This window comes from Cetorhinus maximus, chromosome 18, assembly GCF_964194155.1.
Source record: "Cetorhinus maximus chromosome 18, sCetMax3.hap1.1, whole genome shotgun sequence".
In the NCBI taxonomy this organism is placed as follows: Eukaryota; Metazoa; Chordata; class Chondrichthyes; order Lamniformes; family Cetorhinidae; genus Cetorhinus; species Cetorhinus maximus.
In genome coordinates, this window is record NC_135896.1 from 37426048 (window position 1) to 37445464 (window position 19417).

Genomic DNA, 19417 nt, shown 5'->3' on the forward strand with positions numbered 1-19417 from the left:
AAAATAGTACCCGGCTTGGGGCTCTTAGTTATGAGAATAGGCTTGATGAATTAGAATTATTTTCATTAGAGGAATAAAGCTTAAAAGAGATTTGGCAACATTTTTAAAATGATAAAAAATAGATGATTTGACATGGGTCTGGATGGGAAACTCAGCAGTGTGCATAGAAAATATACAGGCAAAGCTAGGTTAGATGCCAAGAGATTTCTTTTCATAGCCAGTGCCCCTCTGCAACAGATCAGGGAAGCATGCAGTCAGTATGGATTCCCTATCGTCCTTCAAAAAGGAGCTGGACAAGTTCCTGAGAGAGGGTGACATTTCAAGTAAAAAAAAACAGGATGTATGGTAGCCGAGAATAATTAAAACAAACTCTCCATCTTAGATTGTCTTAGGGGATTTTTTTTAACCAAAATGGGTTTTGTTCTTCTTTATTTTTTTTAATCTTTCGCAAGAGATTGTGTAATGAATGAAGGTAGGTTAATGTTGTACACTGTGGCTGCTAAAGTAGCACTTGAAGGACTGGGTCATTTTTTCACATCCTTTTTGTTTTCATATTCATATAAATTTCAATAAATATAGTTACAATTAACCAATAAGAATTATAAGGATTACCAATATGATGGTAACCTAGATGAGAATTTTATTTGAGTTTAAGATGATGCCTCCAAAGTTGTATATTTGATTCAGCTGTGGGCTAAACAGAAAAGAACCCTTCACAGACACCACAGTTAACACAAACCAGGTTAAATATTTTTCTCTTTTTTCTTCCTCTCATTCCTGCTCCGCCAAATATCTTTGACCTTCTTCTGTGTTGATCATAATTCTGTTATTTCCCTCTTTACATTGTATCACAGAGTTAGACGTGTGAGACTGGCAGTGCTTAGTAAGTAAGTATCTTCCCCTCAGTCTGCTCCCAAGGCCCTACCAGCTTCCATTGTAAACCAAAGGTCTCCCCAATGAATTTGCACACATAATCTAATTAACAGCCTTGTCATGGCAAAGCGGAAAAAAGCATGGCGATATCCCAGTGCCGCTGCCATGGCTGCACATAGACTGGGGAGGTTTTAAGAAAATCAGTGATGCACTGGTTGCAATTTTTTCGTCCACTGAACAGAAAATTAAGGCGCTCATGACTTTTTATTAAACTGTCTTTGAGCCCTGTTGCAAGGTTGTGAAATATTTCATCCAACATATTCCAGTGACTCATTTCAAAAATATCACACAAGGGTTCTTGTGCTCCCAACTCTTGGCTATCAATCCCATATGGCTGTAAGTTTGGAGATCTTTATCATAGTGGTTTCCAAGTATGAACAAAGGTACTACTGGACTTTAATCAGCTGAAGTGATACTGGTGAGCTGACTGTTTCTTTTTTAATTTAATAAAGCTCATTTTAAGGACAGCAGATTTCCTTCCCTAAAGGGGCATTAGCGAACCAGATGGGTTTTTACAAACAATCATTTCATGGTCATCATTAGGCTTTTAATGCTAATAAAAATTAATTTCCACCATGGTGGGATTTGAACCCTGTTCCCCAGAGTATTACCTTGGGTCTTTGCATCACTAGTCCAGCAACAATACCACTACGCCATCACCTCCCACTTAAGACCACCTAGACCATCAGGGCATTGGCTTTGAAGCTTATTTTGCAAGAATGAGAAAATCAGGGTTCCTTCAGCCTACTCCTGAAATGAACCAGTGAGCCAGACTGGCTGATCAATGAACAACAATACCCTGAAGGGGAGAATGTGGGTGGGACAAGGCGGCTGAGGGATTTATAAATAAGGATGTGGATTTTGAATACAGTATGTTACGAGCTAGTGGAAGTGACAAGGACCAGGATGAGAAAGCAGATCTTAGTATGGGACAGGATGTGGCCAGTTGAATTTTGGTGAGTCAGAGTTTATGTACAGTGGAACTTGGGGCAAAAAAGGATTTGGAGAAGCTAAGCCTTGAGACAGTTAAATAAAGGATAAAGACTTCATTTGGGCTGGAAGTAAAGTAAGGGCAGAGGTGAGCGATGTTGCAGGGAGGGGGAAGAAAATATAATTATTGATGGGTTAAAATATAGTTTGAAGCTCAACTTAGAATCAAACCATACTGTACACTATTGGGTTCATCCTGGTGGAATAACCAGAAAGGTAGATGGAATCAGGGGCAAGGATATAGCATTTATGCCTTCATGCTTCCTAATATTAAGTTGGACAAGTTCTGATTCATTCTTAACTTGTTGTCAGACAAGGCATCGGATCACATGCTGATGCTAATGGAGTTGATTGTTGTTCATATACATGTGCAAGCCGATCCTGTCTATAAGCAATATCACCAACGGACAACAAATTAAACGAAGAAAAGGAGAGCTCAAGGATGGAATTGGGGAAGTACTCCCAAGGTGATAATGTAAGGTTGGGAGAGAAGTCATTGCTAGTGATGAGCTGACAAAAGTGTTGTTGGGAGGCAACAAAAAGATTCAGAATAAAGTTTTTAAAAGGGAGGGGGTGAAGAGAGGGAGTTGTAAAATGCGGTTTACTGTTGTCTTGAAGCTACCTGGAAATAGCACGATTTGTCTGCAGAAAAGAAGTTTAAGATGGTTGAGCCACATCGGATGGTGGCTCAGTCACACAGTAGCTATGCTTGAGTTTGTGGCCTTCAGATTTGGAGGTGGAAACTGTATCGAGGAGCAGTGATGGTAGCAAACTTGTGAGGAGTCAAAGGTGCCCACCTCCTCCACCCTACAACTACACTTTCTTGCAGAAATTATTGGAGATAGTAGAAAGAAGTGTAAACGAGATGAACTTTCTTCCTTCCTTGTCAAAGTGTACTGAGGCCAGATGTAGTCCCAGAACGGCAAATATTATCCACCTGAGATCAGTTACCTCAGCAAAGATCTGCTTGCATCAGTCCATCAGTGCTCTATAACACAATTTACCAAATGATCCCCAGCTATCCGTATATCAAGTTGAAATACATAAGACATGTTCATATAGCAATCTGTTTACAATAATTAATGTTTGAATATTAATGTTTCATTTTAGGGTTTATCTTCTGTTCCATTTCCCATTTTGATTTCTTCTCCCTCTGCACTTTTTTCTTGTCTACTTTCTTCATTCCTGAGGGTGTTGTTTCCTGCTGTAAAATTTTTCCACAATACCAGCTGTCCTTGAGTACTCCGCCCATGTGGCCATTATTCAAGTGTGAGATTTTAGAGACTGTTTGGTGGTAGAATATTTGGCTACTGTGGATATGACAGCCAAGTCCAATCTGTCCTCAGTTAGGTCTCCATACATACACTCTTCCTGCAGGGATCACAATAGCAATCTGCAGTAAAGCTTCTAGATAACCTTTCTTTCCTCTTAAGCATGACCCTTTCAAGAACAATGGGGGCAATTTCATTTCCCAAATATTTCCCCATCTGAGGATCAGCAAACAGAAAGATAACTTCCAGCAAGTATAGTGGCATTAATGCAGATAGTTTCTTCAGAGGTCAAAAAAAGAGAGGTGATCCAAAGAATGGTCAAAGAGGATGGTTTTAAGGCAAGTGTTTCAAGATAGGAGGGGGCGGTGAAGAGGCTGTAGTACTTTAGACAGGAATTTCAAAGTGTGGCACCTCAGCATGGTACCCAGTGGTGGGCTGAAGGAAGAAGGATTCACAAAAGGCCACAGTTGAAAGAACAGAGTTTGTCCAGGTAAAATATTGTGGATGCTCGAAATCTCAATAAAAACTAAAAATGCTGGAAATATTCAGCAGGTCAGGCAGTACCTGCGGAAAGAAAACAGAGTTAATGTTTCAGGGTGCGATGATGTGTTCTGATGAAATGTCATCTCGACCTGAAACAGTAACTCGATTTCGCTCCACAGATGCTGCCTAACTTGCTGAGTATTTCCAGCATTTTTTGTTTTTATTTCAGAGTTTGTCAGGAGATGGGGAGGGAGGATCTGACGGTTGTAGAGCTAGGGAAGGTGAGAGAGAGAGAGAGAGAGAGAGACGAAGGGGAAGGGTGATGAAGGGATATAAACACAGAGAGATTTTTGGTGGTGTTGAGGACTAGGCACATCAGGAGCATTGCCCACTTCCATCCCTAGTCTGTGGCTGAAACTCTCATCCAGACTGGATTATTCCAATGCTTTCCTGGACAGCCTCCACATCCTATAAACTTCAGCTCATCCAAAACTCTGCTGTCCGTAACCTAACCTGAGTAAAGTACTTTACATCTACCGCACGGCAGCAAGAACAACAGAGGGTGGTGCAGTCAACCATATCATAGGCTGTAGAGAAGGTGGGGATAATGCAGCCTGGAGGATGTCGTCTGTGATTTTGGTTTGGTTTGTTTTGGTGCAAGGCAAGGGACAGAAATCTAATTGAAGAAAGTCAAATGTGGAGTTGTTGGAAACATGGAACTAAATTTGGGGCATGTTGTTCACAGACTCTGCTGGAAAGTGAGGTTACAGATAGGGGTCGCAGTTTGTCAGTTTGCATAGCTGGAAGAATCAAGGCTGGATAATGAGGACAGTGGATGATGACTGGTGTTTGGAAAGAAAGAGAGAGCGAAACAGGGGAAAGGGCTGTTTAGATGAGGGGGTGTTGGATAGTCTGAAGGGAATGGAGTCAAGAGCACAGGAGATGGACCTCATGGACAAGATAAACTCAGACAGGGCATGAGGGAAACAAGGAGGAAAATTAGGGAGTGGAGGGAGTTCATGGCTAAGTGCCATGATTTGAGGGAGGAGGAAAATCGAGGAAAGCAACAAATGGAGGCAAACAAGTGGAGGCAAACATATGGTGTCAATTCTTGTGACAGAAGAAACCCCTGCTCTTCTTGTTAGCTGCACACACCCTACACAACTGCACTTCAGAGGGTTCCCACGCTGCTAAAAGTCGAGAATGTCACAACTTACTCAGTCCCATGGAAAAATAAAGGAGACTGACCCTTTTGATATTTAACCAAAAATAAGTGGGCACCGGTATTCTAATTTAAGAGAGGGTTATTTCGAGGAGTTGGTGTCGATAAATACCATCCAATTGGAGGGGGGAAATCAGCCCGATTTCGTAACCCGATGACATCACGTGGTGAGAACCTCTTTAATTCCAGTGAAGTGAGCCGCCCAGTGTAAATGTAGTTGCATTTTTGGGTATTTGTTCACGTCACTGATAGCTAGACCGGTGTTCTGTCTGTCTTTCTAACAACCCACGATTTCTCAATTTAACTAAAGCAAGCTTAAACCCAACGCGAAATACTTTGATAGCCATATTTGGCAAGCTTTCGCTCTGACATGAGTCCCAGCAAATGTTGATTATGAATTTCAAACAATTATAAGCGGTAAAAAAAAAATAAAAATCGTCCACGTAAACGCCACAGTTTGAAGCATTTGTGTCTCTTTAAGGCACATACATAGCTTGTTTAGTCGATCAAAGCGCTGCTGCTCAGTGTGCACTGGGTGTTATATTGTTTATAGAGAAGGGGATTTCCAGAGGCAGAGGAAGTGATATTGACATAAGGGGCTTTCCAGCCAGAAGAGTCAGTCATTGCAGTGAATGGATCCGCGCTAGCACCAGCGGCAGAAAAAAATGGGGAATTTTAACATTGTGCAATCGGTCTTTTTCAGTACAAGGCGTTCAAAATGGCAGCAATGAATCAGAGGTGCTTTTCGACTACATTCTTACCAGAAGACGCCGTTTTCCGGTTGGCTACTCCGCGAAACTGACACGTTTGGGTCCGGGACTGAAGGATAGAGAGACCGAGAGAAAGAGAGAGACAGAGAGAGCGAGTGCGAGGGGGAAAGAACCATAGGCAAGGCAAGGGGCCGACCGGGACTCCACTTTCGGATGAAGAGCAGCATTTGGGGTTAGTACCGGCTCCTGCTCAGCAAACAGGTGGCGGGGCGGGGGGGAAAGAAGTAGGGCTTAAAACGTTGCAGGATCCACACCGTGGCTGCCGGCTGGAAGAGGCGGAACATTCCTTGCTAGGCTCAGTCCGGCATTTGTGTTGGGAGACTGCTGGGTACTGTAGTCTCGGGGGGTGTGGGGGGCGGACTCACTGGCTTCTTACATGAAATTAAAAAAAAAACATACATTTGCTGAAAGCTGTGTGTCCTCTTCGCAGACTTTGCTTTAAACCATGGCCAGGCTCTGCCCGTACATTTCACCAATATAGTATCTCCATCATTACCTGTGATATTTGAAGCCTCAACTGCGATCTGGTTTTTTACATATTGTATATAATGGCCTTTTAACGATCAGACATACAAACTGCACAGGAGTTCTGTTAAATTGCAATTAGAGGTGATGTAAGTGTATATATTTTAAATATATGTGTAAATGCTCCATATTGACTTCATGGCGAGACTAACTCAACGTTAATTATTTGTAGTAGTAGTTAAACTGGGGAATGAGAGGAACATTTAAGTGCTATGGATGGAGCATGTTCCTGGCTTTTGTTGTTGCTATGTCTGCCTCTGTCGCGTCTGCAGGGTGACTGAGTGGACTCGATAGTGAGTAGTTCTTACTGCTCACTGGAGATGTGTCTATGGCAAATGCTTTTTCTTCTGTCTTCAGAATCTTTGAGACCCCAATCAGCGAATGAGACTGTGCATAAGGTCCTTTGCTTTTGTTGGAAGAGGTCACTGATTATCAAGCCTGTGAGGCTCAAATGAGCATCCCTTTTTGGCAGAGTCAGTAGCTGGACCTTGATGGTGAATAAATTGAGGAATCAGCCACCAAGTTCACCCAGGACCCAGTTCATTCTTAAAACAATCTGCTGACTCTGCCATGGAAGTTGGCAGAATTTACTGCTTTTTGCTTGCAAATTTCAAAACTGGGCGAAGTGAGCACTTAGTGTTTGTATCCTGTGTGCACAGGAGCAGTGAGACCCTGGGTGAAAAATAAAATGGCCATAATTCTCTAGGTTATGTAAAAATATTTACAAAGTAACTTGCACTCTCTCTGAGGCAAAGAGAAAAGTGTTATGATCTATCCTTCTTCCTTCACCCACCCCCACACCTGACACCCCTTCCGACAGTTACATTTTACTGTTGCTCTTGCTTGTTTCCCAAATATATTTAGGATGGGGGCTGCTGCCCACTTTACCCACTGCCATGGTGTATCCGCAAAAATGAAAATGCTGGAAGGCTTTAACAGACCGCTCAGCTTCTGTGATGAGAATGGTGGAATGACAGTTTTGCCATCCATTAACTCTTCTGTTTCCACCCCCCCCCCATCAATAGACACTACCTGACATGCTATGGGATTCCAGCACTTTACCTTTTATTTTGGGATTTTATACAGGATTGGTGCTGAAGTGTTTGAAGTATGTGGAAAATCTAGGAAATGTTGTTGAGCGTTCAATGATTTAGTGGGGTTGAGGGTTATTGCAGCTTTGCTTCCGGACCTAATGTTATCTATCAATCTGGGTCTGCAGATAATACCTGAGATACAGATCATGGAGCAAATGTTTGAGCATCGGTGAAATCAATAAAAATTCTTAATGGATGTTGAGCTGTCGGGTTTCCTTCAAAATGGGACTGAATTTTCTTCCTTACCATTACTGTGTTAAATAAAACATGGAAAGGCTATGGATTATGGGTTGCAAAGGCATCTGCAAACTCAACTGAGAAAAATCTTCCCAGTGCCTTGCCCTCTCTAAGGTGTCACATTGCGTTCGGTGCATTGCTGTAGTTTGTGTGTGTTGAGGAGGACACCTGCCGAAAGATCCCAGCAAAATGCCTGGGCCACCCTGTGGAATGATGGGGCTGCTGATCCCTTAGGATTTTAGTAGGGGATGACATTCAGTTTTCCAGTTAATAGTTGGCTATTGATGTACTCCATCTCAAGCAGAGAAAATTTGAACTTGACAGTCTTGGTCAGCACTGGTAGACCCATAGGTTAATACTGGCATTGGGGTCCATGTGCATAGTTCACTTTGCCTGTTCCTGTAGGTGGAGAATGTAGATTCAAGAAGCGAAGGCTAAAAGATTTGCAAAGGTCAAAAAACTCGATGATGTAAGTTTACAAATTTTGGGGAGTAAGTAATAAAAGTAAGTTTCATTTTATTGAATGTTATTTTTTGTCAGTTTCATATTCCCCTTTCCCCCCCTTTCCTAACTGTGGTGACTTGACTCCAGGTGCAGTTCCACAGGTACCAACAATTCTCTGCAATAATACTGCCCAAAATGCCTTTCAGGAGAATCATAACACTAAATTGCAGCAAAGATCTGATTCCCAGATGGTGCCTTTAGTAATGGAAGCTGACACTACCCTAGTTTCTTTGGCCCCTAATTTTGTTTCTGTGATTGGCAGGAAAGGGACAGAGAGGCTAAGTAGAGGTCAGTACTCATTCTTTATGTTTGAACCTAGTGAGTGCCATTGGGTTATTTGACTCTGACACTCTTTAGAGCTTCATCCTGTGTTCACCAAGTATTCACACACAAGTTTAGAACATAGGATCACTGAGTCATGATTGAGATTATAAACTTTTTTTTGTCTTCTTAAGCCTGGGGACACTGATGCTGAATTGCAACATCCCAGCACTGTCTTGCTGCGATAAGCTAACTCAGCATAAAGAAGTGTTGAACTTGGGACCTTTTCCCTCCTAACCTTTGGGCTCTATTCTTGTAAAGAAAGAAAACAATATTTATTTAATGCCTTTGACAGCCATGGGACATCCCAACCTGTTTTCTGGCTAATGAAGTACTTCTCCTGAAGTGTAGTTACTGTTGTAATGTAGGGCAACTCAGGAGGCAATTTACACTCAACATGGTCCCATATAATAACCATTCTGGTTGGTGAATGTGATTGAAGGATAAATATTGGCCAAGCTTTCAGAGAGAATTTCTTAGCCCTTTGCCAAATAGTATCATGGGACCTTTTATACCTGAGAGGGCAGACAGAGCTGCAGTTTACATCTCATCCAAAAGTTAGCACCTCCAACAGAGCAGTTTTTCCTTAGTATTGTACTGAACTAACAGCCCAGATTATGGACTCCAGGCTCTGGAATAGGACTTGAACTCATGATTTCCTGACTCAGGTGAGAGTGCCCCAATTGTAATTGGCAAGAAAGGAGGAGGATAAGTAGAGGTCAGCAATAGGTGGAAAACTTAATCATTGAAAAATCTTCAGTAACCAACATTGAAGGCAGCTTTAAACCATGCTGCTTTAACAATTTATTGTGGTATTTTTGTGGCAGAATTGAAAAAAAGTCATTCCAAACCTCAGAGTGTGCCCACTTGATGGACCTTTCCTGTGGTCAGTGTCATATGTGATCTCACTTTCACATGTATTGTATAAACATATACACTATTTGTGTATCTGTACCTTCTGAGCAGTGCATTCCAGGAAATGTCCAAGTTCATTCCTGCACCTGTGACGAATTATCTGAGCTCAGTTGCGATAATGGCAGAAGCATTATAATCTGCTTTGGCTACAGAGTTTTGGGGGGAGGGAAGAAAAAAATCATCCATGGATTTTGCTCTTAATCATTACTTGATGAACTCTGGTAAAGTTTGTGTGGATGTTGGGCAAGATCAGGCTGTCATGCCTTTCACATTAGTAAAGCCTTCAAGAGGCTTACTGATCAAAAATTACTATTTGACACCTGTTCAGCATCTCAGTTAAATGCAATGATCTGGTGAATCACCACCTTCAGGAGAGAACATTGGAAGGAAGCAAATTAAATTGGGAATATCTTGTTTTAGAAACATTTCTGTAGATATTCAGATTTAATTGTAAAAATCTGAGAGCCTTCAGATGTGTAATTTACCATTTTATCATTGCTTTCCATTTCCCCCTCTTTCCATGGTCTTTGGTTTTCTGTTTTTCTTTCAGTAATGTCAAAGATTCATTGGAAAACATTTGAAGAGCAAAACTAGTTTCTGTTGTGGTGTGCAGTATTGTCATATTGTGACAGACTGTGTAATCCTTTGATGGGACATTTAAAAAGGTCACTCCACCCATCATGCCCTATTAGGACAGATTTCTGTAAGAAACTCAGGTCATGGAACCTTCTGAAATGGCTAAGGTGTTTTTTCAAAAGTAGTTTGGGGAAGATTCTTGTTTTAAATCCTTACTGAAGTCCAGATGGCATAAGAAATGGGAGACTTTTTAAATTGGTTGAACTCTGAATGGCATAGTGGTAAATTGATACAAGGTACTTTAAAAAAAAATAGGGAAAGGGAGAGCAACTTAATTTCATGGGAAGTATATAAGCAACCTATAATTGTTTTTGCTAATTGTTTTTCACTGCAGTGCTGGTAGAAGGCACTTTTTGGATTGGAACATAGTAAATTGTAGTTTCTGGAAAATTTTTTTCTAGATTGATATCAAGGTATATAGGGACTATTAGTGGATCTAAAATGTATAAATAGGCTGCTCTGAAAAGTTTTGAATGCAGATTTGTGCAGGCCAGCAGAACTCTGGCTAGTCTGCACTGTGGTCATATTTAGCAAGAGGGTATTACCCAGGAAGTCACAGTCCCAATGACTGACCATTTTATTTTTGAAAGAAAATGCACCTGAATTGATATTAATATCTGAAATGTACACTGAAGGCGAATGCAGAACCAAATGTAGATGTTTGTGTACAGTGCCATAAGTATTTGCAGAGTGATAGTATTTTTAGTTTCAAGGCCTCCAAACTGGATTGGGAAAGGGGAACAGGTATTGTGACCCAGCCTCTGGAACTTTATTTTATCCATCATTCCAATTCACTCAGATCGAAAGATTCTAACACCGCGTTGGTAACGGATAACAGCTCAGGTTAGTAGATACTTGGTCATAGAGACCAGGAAGATCCCTAGGTTTCATTACAATTAGTGCAGAATTCATTGATCTCAGCTGTGGTATCTGGGGATGCTGCAGCTGGCCTGAGGAGCTGGTAGGGGTTTGGGGGTTGGTAGGAGTTTGGGGGTTGGGGTTCGGAAACAGACAGAGTTCCCAATCTTCTTCACTAGCCAGTAATCCTTGCTGGGAAATGTGTGAAGACAGAATTTGGCCCAGCTGTGATGTTCATGATAAAATAGCATGATGATGCCTGCTGATCGGGCTCATAGATGAAGAATAGATTTTTTGCTATTCATTCACGGAATGTGGACGTCGCTGGCTCGGCCAGCATTTATTGCCCATCCCTAGTTGCCCTTGAGAAGGTGGTGATGAGCTGCCTTCTTGAACTGCTGCAGTCCATGTGGTGTAGGTACATCCACAGTGCTGTTGGGGGGTTGGGGGAGTTCCAGGATTTTGACCCAGCGACAGTGAAGGAATGGCAACATATTTCCAAGTCAGGATGGTGAGTGACTCGAAGGGAAACTTCCAGGTGGTGGTGTTCATATCTATTTGCTACCCTTGTCCTTCTAGATGGTAGTGATCGTGGGTTTGGAAGGTGGAGGTAACAGGAACTGTCTACATCTGTGAGTCGTCAGTCGTGACCTTCTGGAGGAAAGGGAAAACATTTTTAACGGAGAAAAATGAAAACTATTTCACTCAACTCTGGGATATTATTGCTTTAGTTCTTGTTACAGCCTTACTATAAAATGGTGTTATATCACTAATCCTGCATTTGATATACTGGTGCTGACTCTGTCATTGAATTAAATTTATATTGTGACATTATGCAGATAATTGTAGCCAGTGAGATCATTTTAAGTAATGCATCAAGCTCTGGAATTGGGGAAAAATATTCGCCCTGAAACTGAAACTACTGCTTTTGATTATTTTCTCATTTTCTTCTCATTGCTACTTCCTTCAGTAGAAGAGTCACTTTGCCTCCCTGCCACTGCTCTAACTAATTCCCCTCTTCTCGGGAATGGATAAGCGGTTGCCCTGTCAAAAGTGACTAAAATGGGTTCTGTATAGCAGTTTTACTCCAAACTGTTTCAGTTGTTATAGATAGCATTTAAGTGATGTTTGACAGCACTCCGTATTGACACCAACATCCTAGCATTGGTGGCAGCCTTAGAGGTAGCACTTCATGGGATGATGCAGAATTCTCGAAAGGGGGAGAATGCTATGTTGGGGTGGTTTGTCCAGGAGCCTTTGACATGTTGCTGGCAATATAGAAACTGCTGCTGGCGTTGGCAGTCAGGCTTTCTGGCAGCAGCCAGCAATGCAATTTTCTGCAGAAATCAGAAATTTCTTGTTAAGATTTGTGACTTTCAAACAATTGTGGATGTACCAGGCTGTGGAACGCCCCCCACAGTGTAAATGGGATAAATTCCAAAACACTGGGGACTACAGCACATTGCAGATCAGCTTTATTTTTACTGTTCCTTTTGTTCCGAAGAAGAGTCATATTGGACTCAATGTTAATGCTGCCAGGCCTGCTGGGTTTTTCAGCACTTTCTGTTTTTATTTCAGATATCCAGCATCTGCAGTATTTTGATTTATTTATTTTTGCTGTGTTTGGTACCATTCCAACTCATTTGCATACTTAAAACTGGCTTGAAGTAATGTTTACATCATAATTCAGTCTTTTCTAACATTATGGAATAGAGAGCAGTTTTTATTAAATGCCACTTTCATAACCCTGACTGCAATTGGTGTTATTTCACTACAGCTTTAATGATGGTTACAGTGAGCACCGGTAGAGCTCTTTGCATTAAGGTGCTATTTTTGTTTATTAAATGGCAAGATAATAGTGAAAGAGCAAAACTAGTGGCCGCACAAGAAAGCCCATGGAATTATAGCACCATATAACTTGTGTGTGCTGCGAACATGATAAAATGTCCAAAGAGGCTTGACAGTTTAAGTCCAGACTCTTGCAGCAGTAGAAAGAGAATTATGGGAAGTTGATTGACCATTTGGTTGAATAGGTAAATATTAAGGTGGGAGAGGAAAAGCAAGGATGGATTTAGGGAGAGTTCTATATTGTGGAAGCGAGACGAGAGGTGTTGCCATGAATGGGAATGATAGTTGAATGAAGTTTTATGAGGTAGGATCTGAGTGGAAAAATTCTGGATTTGTTGGCGTTCAAGAGGTGGACAGGGAAAGCATGGGGAATGCTGAACCTTGAGGTGTCTTACAGACAAATAGCACCGTAACCTTGATGTAGGGACAGTAATATTTTGGAAGTAGGTGGTCCTGATGATGAACTAATGTGAGGTTTGAAACTCCCCTCAGAGTCTAATCAAAGGGGCATCAAGTTTGTGAAGGTAGCAAGAAGAGAGATGGGATCAGGTCAAAACAGGATGGCATTGCAGAGAGGTGAAGAAAGAATAGGCAAATGAGACTAGTAAAAACCAGCTTGTTACATTATAAAGGTGGAATTTTAACTTTATATTCAATTCTATGTAAAGTGCCAAAATCTGTTTTCTTGTGATAACCTTTATGCCCAAACAATCTCTGAATCTTAATTAACTGTTTCAACCAATGTTTTTTTTTGTTTGGGCACATGCCAGACTATTTTTTTGAATAAAATTCTATTGCATACAAATCTCTCAGAACAGTATGTATGCTCAGGTGAGTAGGTTTGTGTCAATGCATTGTAATGGTATTGGGGAAAGGGCTGAAGAACTTCTGTTGTGTTATTCCACATGAGTTTGTGAGATATTATACTGGTGAAAGGGAGGGAAATTGAAATAAGGGATGTTAATCAACTTGACACTCTGAACACCTGGTGGCTGGACTTAAAAATTCCCATTAGCTGAAGTCGGTGAACAGCTTGCGTGTCTGCAATTTCACTTGAAGCATGTGGAGGCACAGAGGATTTGAGAACTGTGAAACTGCTTCCAAAAAGAGTGAGAGAACAGTTGTATTACTGTCCATGTCTAATATGGCAGAACACTTGCTGAAGGATCTCTCTTTGCAGTTCTTCACCTGTCACTAAGAATAAGTGAAATTAATATTGACCACAAACTGCAGGGAATTAAGCTGACATGTGCATACTGTACCACAACCCAGTGGTATTTCTGCTTGTGGAACTAAGCATGAGCCTGGCAAATGATGCTGAACATGAACCATTTTGTAAAAAGTATGTCTAGCATGCGGGGCCAGAGAATTGAACCAACAAAATTAGTATGGGAATTGCCTAATTTCAACTGAGGACAGGAGTAAAAAGGGATAAAGGACATACTGTACGTTATCTTCTTTATAGATGTGACTTCACTTCTGCATAGTTCACATGATTCTGGTTTAGGGGAACCACTCTTTTGCTAACTGAAAGCAGTTTTTTTTAAAAATGGTGTGGTGTTCACCTTTTGCTATTCCAGTATTGAAGTGCATGCAGAACCTGCAAGACCCCTGGGGCATTTCCTCCTCTTGTGTTCTTAGAAGAGGATAGATCAGGATATGTTCCACAACTTCTGATTATATGAAAGTTGGACCACACGAAGAAGAGAATAATTTAACCATACGTTTTTTATTATTTGAGTTATTTATACAAAGTTTTAAGGTAGCAATTCACAAGTATCTTTTGAACTCATGAGTGCTGGAGGTCTTTAGAATGTCACCATTTAAGTGTTTGGAATGATTCACAAATTCTTTAGATCGGAACATTCATGAATGCAAGTGATTCTTTTAAAATTCTAAGTGTTAAGCCAACGCTTCTTGATTAAGATTTGAATTGCGAGTTGTATAGTTTTATAGAGCCACTTAACTTCAGTTACTTTCTATGATGCAAGCCTGTATGCCTGTATTGACACACAATTTCGAGCAGAAAAGTTGCTGTTCTTATAGCCTGTGTGGCTTTATAATAATGCATAATTAAAGAAGTAAGATTTGCATGATCTTCTGCATTGGTTCATTTTTTAAAAGTGACTATTTTGTTTAGTTTTCAGTATCTTTAGTGGTGTGTACTTATCTAAATGCTGTAGGCAGCAGCAGTGAAGGAGCTGGCACCAGTACAGGTACAATGGCTGAATGACATTCTACTATAATGACGTTTCCAGGAGGGGTGTTCTAAAACAGTAACTAAGGTGGATCTTTTTAGCTCAAGTACAACTTCAGCATTGGAACCTGGCTTCAAGATTTATGTTGAAGGCTAAACATCCTTGAACACTTGTCTGCACTGTATATGGGCATCACAGGATTGAAGAGTTTGTGCAAAGTTTATGAAAAGGAGGCATTGTAGTTGACTCGTCCTCTGGAATAATATCCTCACGGCAAGTACATCAAAATAATTTACTCTCGATAAGGAGAAGGATCAAAATTGCACTTGGAAGTCAGCCGGATAACATGATGGCTACTTCATGATATCACCTCAGGTAGTATTTCACACTACCTCACCAGCTCTTGTTATATCTACCCTGTCTGTGTTCGTAGCTTGTTAAAGATTCCGGAGTAAGAGCTTGATACTTGAAGGGAGAGAGAGTACAGGAAGCAATTTGATAATGGCTTTCCTCTGTCAGGATCTTGTATGTGACTGGGAAAACAATAGATTTGAGTTTTGTAAAATACTCGGCAGATTGGCTCAATGAAGTTATAACTTGATTTAGCTCACTCACAATGTCATTATTTAATGATGTAGCTTTTTTGAACCGTCATAAACAAATAAGGTTTGCATCTTTTAAGACCATAAAAATAGAAGCAAGAGTGGACCATACAGTCCCTCAAATCTACACCACCATTCAATAATGTCATGTTTGATCTTGGAACTCTTCCAATTTCCTGCCCAATCTCCATCCCCTTAATTTTGTGTAAGTTCCGGTAACATTCTAGAATATTGCAACTGTAAAAGCTTATGATGTCTATTGATAGCAAAGTGATAATAGTAAAAACTTAAGGCATAATACTCGGACATCTTCTCTTCTTTGCAGTTCTTGTATTATTGAGGTTAATTAAGTACTTCAATTCAATGCAAATGACTTATGTGAGATCCATAGCCTACCTCCAACAGATGATTCAGTTGGAGGGCAGTGTATGGTTTGTATGCTCATGGAAGAGAATTTGAAGATTAAAGTATTTGTTCACTAGCTAGCTCTCACTTCGGATTTGAATCTTGTTTTATCCAAGTTATTCGTATAATCATTCGAACCAGTGTTGTCCTATGAGCTGTCAAGTTTGTTGAGCTTGGTTCATTGTTTGATGTTGTCTTGTTTGGCATGGGATAAGGTCTCATCATTCATTGTATCTGAATTTCATTCATCTCCTCGAGGTCATAATGCTGAGGTCTTATCCACCATCTGAAATCTTTTGTTGAAAGGAAATATAACTTTGTGCACAATGCTTAAAGTTTTCTTTTTAAATCGAACGTAATATTTAAATCATTTTAGACAACTATTTACTTTCTGTTGGAATAAAGCCCCCATTACATTCCTCACTACACTGAGGTTAGCAAATTGGGTAAAGAAATGCTTGACCTTGTGTTACCTCCTGGTGAACCGCCAGGAAAAGTTAATGCACGTTCTGTCTGCAATCTTGTAACCTCAGGACCTATTATTTGGAGGATTTTGCTTGCTACTGTTTGTATAGTAGCTACCTGAGACAACTTGCATGCTTTCATTAAACACTATTGATTAATCAGCTGAGGATATTAGCAGTTTTGTGTTCAAATGTGGGAAAATGTAGTTACTTCTTGAGGTTCTGCATTACTCTGCTGGTCCAGATTTGTGCATGAAGTTCACCTGAGAGCATAAAAGATAACAATGTTTCTAATGGAGATCTTTTATTGGAACACACTGCCTTCCTTTTCAGCTCCCTTTCCATATTAATTTGTTTATCATCCTCCTGGTAGCCATTAGCAACCCTGATTGAGTTGTTCATTTCTGATTTCATAAAAAATCTATTGTAGGTTTATGATCCTAAATCAATTGATTTTTTTGTGCAAGATTCTTTAGACTACGGTTGATGCCCAAGCATAATGAGCTTGTTGATAGTTATATGTGTACAGACTGCCTTGCAGCAGTAATGTTAGCAGTTTTGTACAAAGTTGCCTATAGCTTTGTTTAGAATTGATAAGCTACATACAGAATAACATTAGTTTAGGTTGTATGTTAGACATTCAGCATATCTTAGGGAAAGCTAGTCTGGAGTGGGAGACTATTACATAGTATAGGGGTGTTTAACATGTAGTTCCAAGGGCCATAAGCAGTAGCAGTCTGACTCTCAAATCAGCCAGTCCTTATACCTGAAGGAGTGGTGTGATGATTCTCATGAGACCATAAGGAATTTTCCACTGGTATTTAACCAGGCCTTCAAACCAGGTCTTATACCAATATAGGGTAAGTTCATAACAGTTACATTGTGACAGAATGTCGTTCTCCAAATGCTTGTCCTGTGAGTATGAAGCAAACCAAAATTAATTTTTTTAGAAAATGGTGATATAACCTCTCAAATTTGTATTCTATCCCACTTGCAACTGCAAAGTATGATCCAGAATTGAAATAAGATGTTTATTCTTGTCCATTTAATAATCAGATTAATCGACAGGTATGAATTAATGGCATGGGTAATACTGTTTTATTCGATGCTGGGTTTATTGTGCTTCCGAGGTAATTATATCAATTTGGCCTTTTGCCTGCCCTTTATAGGATTAGTCTCTATCTATTGGCTTTGGCAGAATGCTTTATTCCAGGTACTTAACTTGTAGGTATAATGCAAAACAAATTTCATTCTTGAAACAACACTCTTGTCTGCTTGTGTAAGCTCCAGGATAATTTGAAAGTTACTCCATCTGTAAAACCATAGGAGTGCCAATTGGAAGGCATAGCATGAATTCTTCTTGAAAATTATGGTTCACCACCTGTGAAGTTGCTCAAGTTTCTCAGCATTTTCACTGCAGAAGAATTTATTAGATTGAGTTTTAATCTTTTTATCAAACTTGCTAATTAAACTATTTATTGAGAACCTAGTTCTGTATGGATGACACCATTTTTTGAATATTTCAGTCTCCCAATTGTATTGAGCAAATTTTTTTTTGAGAATAAGCAGCTGTCAAATGTAATTGGATAGAAGCTGAGGTTAGATTCAGTCTGCTCCAATAGAGCTGGCTTTAGTGGGGAAATAACAGATGGGCAACTGTCTGTAAATGGAAATTGGATCAGATGAACATTATTATTAAGAACTTGTAACTTACAATCTAGAACAGATTGCTTTATTGATGGTGTGCAACTTGCTAATGGATTGCAAGCCTGGAGTGATTTTTATCTGTAATCGTACTTATCTGTGGGAAGAGGATTCTACGTTTTAAACATAGGCTTTTTGAAAACAGGGTGAAGGATTTTTAGAATGTTAGCATCTCAAAAAAGTCAATAAAACTGAAATTGAATTTATTGCCAACTCCTTAATTATCCTCAGAAGAAAACCTTCTTCAGTGCCCAGTTTTAATCTTTTCAATGAGAATCAAGAACCAGCTTTTGCTCAGTACCAAAATTGGCATTAGGGTTAGGGTTCACAGAAGGATAAAGTTGGGGAAGGGGCAATTGGGTTCCAAACCGTAGAAGGAGCTACTAGGGGAAATAAACCAGAGCTTGATCAAAGAGAATGTGTTTTAAGGAGGATTCATTTTTTTTAGAAAAAAGATGCAGAGCAGGAGAAGCTCATGATTTAGAGACAGAATTTCAGAGCCTGGTATCTAGGTGGTTGAAAGCATGGGTGCAAATGGTGCAAGAATGGGAGAGGGAAACACATAAGAGGCTTTAGTCATAATAACGGAAAGTTGGGGGAAAGGGTTTGTAGTTCTGGAGTACTGAAGCCATGGAAGGTTGGGAATTTTAAATTTGGACATTAAGGGACCAATGTAGGTCAGCGAAGATTGTATCAGTGGGTGAGTCGGACTTAGGTTGGAAAACAAGACTATTGGATGAGGTTCGGCTGAGCTGAACATTGCAGAAGATGGGAGGCCAGACAGAAAAAGTCTAGTTAAAGGTTTGTTACAGTTTCCTTAGAGACTGAACATTTAAAGAGAGATTCAAAATCTTTGTTATTTACTGAAAGAATGAAGCTGCAAGATTCCATAGTTTAAACAAATTAATTTTACTATACAAGAGTCAAACAAAGCAAAAAGTACAACTAAACATTATCTTAAGTTATCAAGTATACTTTACAATAAAAACAAACAATAAACAATCACTTATACTTTAAAATGGAAATTCTTAATTGAATTCCACTTTGGCCCCCAGCCACTGCTGCTGAAAGTCTTTGGCTACTTATCAGGTTCTTAAAGGTCCCATTACTTAATGGGGCCAGTTCCAAAGTTTTCCACATCTATTTTTGAGGTTTGAGATTTCTTGGGCCTTCCTTCCACTTGCACTTAGTAAGGTAATCCCTTTTAAATCTTCTTCCACACCTTCAAGGTTATGAATTCTTCAGCTCAAGCATAGGCTGCCTTGCACTCATGCTTAATGACTCCAACTCAGAAATACCCTTGATTTCTGTTAGCCCTTTAGCTTCTGGTCTAAGCTGCTTTACAACTCTTGGCTGTTTCTCTCTCTCTCATACCTGGGATGTTGCAAACAGAAATTTAATTTAATTTAATTGTCTTTTACCTTCAAAACAAGCCTT

General features: G+C 40.1%; 1 protein-coding gene and 1 long non-coding RNA gene across 4 annotated transcripts in view; one reads left to right on the top strand and one right to left on the bottom strand.

Annotated features, from left to right (window-relative positions):
* Positions 1-617: 617 nt before the first annotated feature.
* LOC144693075 (uncharacterized) lies at positions 618-5803 on the bottom strand. Its single transcript, XR_013579458.1, has 3 exons — positions 5661-5803; positions 1580-3294; positions 618-1544 (listed from the first exon to the last, which is right to left on the bottom strand). It is a non-coding gene; the product is annotated as an uncharacterized LOC144693075 (long non-coding RNA).
* traf3 (TNF receptor-associated factor 3) overlaps positions 5699-19417 on the top strand; it is a 67948-nt gene continuing 54229 nt past the window's right edge. For 2 of the 3 annotated variants that reach the window (XM_078562411.1, XM_078562413.1), the window contains exon 1: positions 5699-5841. The gene's annotated coding sequence lies outside the window, so the exon portion shown is untranslated. Of the gene's footprint in view, positions 5842-14765; positions 14824-19417 lie in introns of those variants that run through there. The other variant, XM_078562412.1, reaches the window with a different exon arrangement.